The sequence below is a fragment of the Morone saxatilis genome, unplaced genomic scaffold (genome assembly GCF_004916995.1).
Source record: "Morone saxatilis isolate NCDOM2014 unplaced genomic scaffold, NCSU_SB_2.0 Contig8, whole genome shotgun sequence".
Classification (NCBI taxonomy): domain Eukaryota; kingdom Metazoa; phylum Chordata; class Actinopteri; family Moronidae; genus Morone; species Morone saxatilis.
The window spans coordinates 20,991,462-20,997,245 of record NW_023340257.1 but is presented as its reverse complement, the minus strand read 5'-3'; positions in this window follow the sequence as shown (position 1 = coordinate 20,997,245).

Genomic DNA, 5,784 nt, shown 5'->3' with positions numbered 1-5,784 from the left:
AACTTTGAGTTTATGATAGAGGTAGTATTATAATGCAGTATTTTAGTACTTTAATTTACTTACCTTTTGAGACACTGTGTTGTGAAGGATCTAGGATTTGCTGGGTTTAATATACCTCCTTTAAAATTGTCAATCTGTTGTCGTGTGTGTTATTTGGGGTAGATATTGCAGGTCTAATTCAATAATTAGGCAGGTAAAGCTCAGCAGTCTCCTCATTGAATCTTTAGAGATCAAAGAAACCTCTAATTTTCCTATTTGATATTTAGCACCTTTGTCTTAAAGTGACAGGTGCAGGTAGGGGTTACACTGTATAGTTTCCTTAACCACTGTTGTTGACTGCAAAGACCAGCAGCAGATCAGGGTTGATTAAACTATTGCTCGCAGGTGTGCAGCATAAGGGAGCGTACTGAGGACACCTGGTGGACAAGTAATGAATGGCAGCATCACAAAAAGGCTGTAAAACTAGAAACAGCATGAGAGGAGCAAAAGTGAGAAAAAATGAAGAAGAGGATGGAAATGTGGAGTTATAAATGGATATTTCTGAGTGTATGGTAGTGGTGGTAGAATAAGTACTTATTTCATAAGTAAAAGGAACAGTCCAATTTAATTCAGCGCAGCCTTTTACAACACTACGCCCAATGGGCTAAATTGCAAGTCACAAATTAGGCAGAATTAGGTGGAATTTAATGGTAACTACCACAAAGAAAATGATATGCAGCTACAGCAATGACTTGGAAACTACTGTCACATAAGACTGTAAGTGCTTTATACTGTATAGCCAACTTAGCATAGGAGTTATTAAAGTTGCATTAAATAAAAATATTTAAGTCCTTCACATGCTAAAGGCAAAACCTGTAAATCTATTGTGTGCTACTTATGTGATGTTACAAGCTAAAGGGCAGAACAGAAATGTTTATTTGTTATGTTAAATAGACATTATATAAAAATGTTATCAGAATGGTTAATGTGTCCCACATTGTATCACACATACATACTCTTTGTATTGTGTTGGGATCTGGTCACCCTATGTATGCGTGTATAGGCACCCTGTGCCATAAAGAGTGTCATGTGAGACTACTCTGGTTTTTATTTAGCTTACCCAAAAAAATAGTATTTGCACATTGTCAATTCACTTGTGCTGCTTGAATTCAGGATCATTGTGAAATTAACATTTAACACAGAAAAGGTGCGCAGTTTGCTATCAATACTGGCCCACAGACAGGTGAGATAACTACATTATTATGCATTTTGTGTGTATTCCTTATTCCTTACTCCACACACTCATGAAAATGAGAGGGGGGGATTTAGAAGTGGGTGTACCCAACTGAAAAATAAGTGCGTTTATTCGTATACCTGAGCTACAGTAACTAAGTAGTGGTTACTTCCACTTCAAATATTGTACTTTTTACTGCACTACATGTACCTGACAGCCATAGTGAAGGGAATAGTGGGACTGAAGCGGAAAGTTCACTTTTACATGTCTTTGTGTATCAAAAAAGCAAAGAAAGAAATTAAAAGAAAAAGAAAGCTAGCTGAGGGGAAAAAAAGCTTTTAATTACTTTCTTTAAAAAAAAAAAAGGTTAACACTAACAGAATAGTTTAAGCTTAATATCATAAGTTGCTCTTACGGTAGGAATCTACCTTGGAGTATATTTGCATTCAGTTACATACAATTAATCAGTAGGCTATCATACATTAACCAGAACATAGCCTAGTGCAGTGGTCCCAACCTTTGTCTTTTCAGAGACCCCTCTTCTATTATTAGTTAGTAAACACCTGACTAACTGACATATTTTATGGATATTTCATATTATATTCAAAGCATAACAATACTTTACAATGAACTACAATAGTGAACTTAACTTCAGGAAGTTTAGGAACTTTTTATACAATTATCTGTCTGTATAATATAATTTTAAGTTTTTTAACAATCATTCTTACTTAATAGGCTTATTTTTCAACACATTTGTTGTTGTTTTTTATTGTTCTGTAAGCTCTTTTTATTTTAATTGCATACTTTTCTAATGCAAGATGAGGAAGTTTATCTGAGGTTCTGAGTATTTAGCCATGGTTCTACCTTAACTTCTTAACTTTTACATGGTTAATAATGTCAGAAATAGAAGGTTGAAATGTGGTGAGATTTCAAACTCACATATTATTATTACTGGCTTATAGGTCGTATGAAGAGTTAATTAATGAGATTGAAATAACAGAACATAAATGAGTTACAATTAGCTCCAGCACAACTGTAGAATGCTACATGCACGTAAATGCATCAGCAATAATAAAACAACATTGTACAATAGTATCACAGAGGTGCCTTTACTTAATGCATAATGCACATTTTGCTAATAATACTATCAATACAGTACAATTACATGTTATGGAGTATTTTTAAAATTCTGGTGTTGCTTTTTTTACTTAAGTAAGGATCTTACTTACTTTCTCCACCACTTCCCAGTTGTAACAATAATAAATTATATCAACACTTAATCATGCAATGTAGGAAAGCAGGAGATGTGAATGCATGGAAAAAATATCAAAATAAAGACCTGCCTTTGTCAGGTGGAAGAACCTCCAGTTATTTAAGGCTTCATTATGACTATTACTCCCAGTGAGGAAATGCCAGGTGAAAAACCAACACTCCGATGCACACAAATTATATGTATGAATATTATTTCATTGTGCATACATATTACATGCATACATCACTTTTTATTGAGTTTATTGTTTTACTGTATGTTGTTTTATTACCCTACTTAGAATTTTGTCAGTCAATATCAGTCAAATAGGCTTTTGGCTAATTCTGTAATTTTATTACGAAGCGTTTTTATTAAATTGCTCTGTCTGATCTCTTAAATAAACTAAGCTAAATGACAATAAAATTAAAAGATAGGTTACTGAAATAAAATAAACAGTAATGAATAGTGGTTGACTGTTACGGGTTTTTCAAAGGCTGATGGTGATGTTCAGAGAGCAGGGAAGCAGGGCTGCTGACAGATATCAAAACAAAGAAAGTCATGTATAATTCCATTACATAAAATAGGAAATTCAGGCATATGTTTACAGCAGGATGCATGAGGCTTATAGTACCGGGCCCACTCAACCCCCATAATAATAAATGATGATAATGTAAAATCAAATTGATATTGCCATAAAACATAACAACAAATATCCATACAGTGGCCTAATTCAGACAGAAATATTAAACCAAACTATAAACTGCAGAAGTGTGTAAAAGTACTCTGTAATCTTCATACTGTTTAACTGTAATTACAACTGAGATGTTAATAAAGTTATTGGAAAGGAAGTGAAAGTACTGTAGTTACAGTAATTTAGCTAATTTATCTAGCAAATGTATTAATTATATATTAAATTATACATATTTTTGTATCCACTCTTTAGCTTTTACAAGCTCACTTGTCTGTCACGGTTGAAAATGTTGCAAAACAAAACAGTAGCTGTTTACTTCATCGTGTGAACAACAAACCCTAGGAGGTTCATTACCGGAGCTGAGAAGGAATCACTCCGGAGGGCTGAGTGTGACACATCTATCAACACTTTACAAATAAGCCATTAACCTAATGAGCAAAGTTAAAGAAAGAAACAGTAACCAAGCGTTGGTAGCCACAACACAATGAAGTGTTGTGCCTCACTTAGTAACAAAGTTCAGTGGGAGAAGAGTTCCTCTGTGTGACAACATACAGCCAACTAATCAGATGCACATTGTAAACATTAATAGTCTGGATTAGTTTCAAGGTTCATGAAAACAGTAAACAGCTTTGTGTTACATTTCTGAGAATCTGGCTTACATCAGTTGCATATTCTTCTACAAAACAAAACAATACAGAGTGCGGATAATAGAAGGCGTTCTCATGTAATTTGAGGAATTTGAGAAAGCACTACATTTCAAAAAACTGTTTTATTCCAGCCAATCAGAACAATTTACTAGCAATGCCACTCTTTTCTGCAAACCATAACCTAAAACCGCTATGGCAAGGGGCAAGTTTCTCCTATATGTGTTTCCCTTCAAATTATTTTCAGTGGCAGTATTCATGCGCATTGGAGTGTCTTCCTTAGGTCTGTGAAAGAGTTTTGGACCACAATAATTACCATATCTGTGTACAAAAGTCAGAAAAGGTAGAGCAGATAATAAAAACCAACACTCAAAAAACCCTGTTATAATGATCACATCCTCATAGATTATTCATGATTATCTATGTTTGCCATTTATGTCATAATTGAGCTAATTTACAGCTTTTGAAATGTATCTATGGACATTAATATAAAAGAAAAATTAGTAGCAGGGCTTCCTGTAGGAAAATTCAGTCGTGGTGGGCATTTGATGCTCAACAGTCACTGCTTAATTTTCCTGATATCTACACAGGTCGATTGATTAATACTGTGAGATTCAGCTTCATATTTTATGCTCCTACACACTTTATTTAGTTGCAGTCTGAAACTTTACTGCCAGATGCCACGAAGTCCGACAGACTGGTCCTTCAAAATTGGACATGTAGGACGTTGAAGTTACATAGCAGTCAAAAAACTTACTGCCTTTTCCTGCTTAGCTTTCAGACCATAGTCTGAAGCTCAGGGCTTTGATACAAGCGTTTGCTAGGGCTAACCTCCCTCACCTTTCCAGCAGTTGGGAAGCAACAGAGAGACGTTCCTTGGTCTTGAGAAGCTGCAGTGTTTATTAATTTACATGATAGTGATACATTATGAAACATTTTATAAACATATACAGTAAAAAAATATTATTGAAACTGTAAACCACACTAATAAGTTGTTATTGTTGCAATAGTTTTGCAATAAAATCTAAGAACTGAAATAATGAATTCATAATTAATTTATGATTGATTAAATACAGTAAATGTGCAGTGCAAATATAATAAATGATAAATTGCCAGAATACAGTATGTAGATGATTACATTATTGGCTTCTTCTTCAACAGAACAGTAATCAATATTGTACAAAAAAAAAAGCCAATGGATACAATAAAATGTTATTATTCTGTAAGTTTGAAATTAACTATGTAGATAAATTGTGAGTTGTCTACGTGGTCATAATATTGAAGTGTGTAATAACACATTTCATCAGTGTTGAGACAAAGTATATTTTTGTCTGATATTTCTGTAAGAATGATTATCAGAAGAGTAATTAGATGTTTTTCAGGTGGTAAACTAAACTGTGGCCCATATTATAAATTATAGTTGTGATCTTCTCATTTCCATCTCCTCCTACCTTAAGTCTAAAGTCGTCATTGTTAAACTCTCATATCATCATATAGGTTCATCTTGTCGCTATTTCCACATTAAGCATGCTTGCAATGTGGTTGCGGTTGCTTTAATAGTGGTGGACATTTTGAGTTTAGTTTTGGAGCATCAATGTAAACAAAAATGACACTAAGTAGAAAAAAACATCTCATTCAAAAACACAAAAATTCTTATTTTCAGGTGATATATTTCAATTCAGCCAATAAATCTTAGATCTAATGGGGAAATATATAAATTGTATTATTAGAATCAGCTTTATTGGCCAGTTATGTTTAATGAATCTGACTGGTTTCAAGTTGCTGTCAATGTACGAACACAGAACAAGGCTAAACAAAGATAAGCAAATGTCATGAACCTGCTCTAGGATTATGACAAAGGAGGGAGACCACACAGAGAATTTAAAGGTTTTAAACAAAAAGAAGTTTAATTAAACAATATTCACGATCACAAATTATAATATGTATATGTACGTCAGTGTGGTCAGTAGTGTAGTGAGAGTGTGAG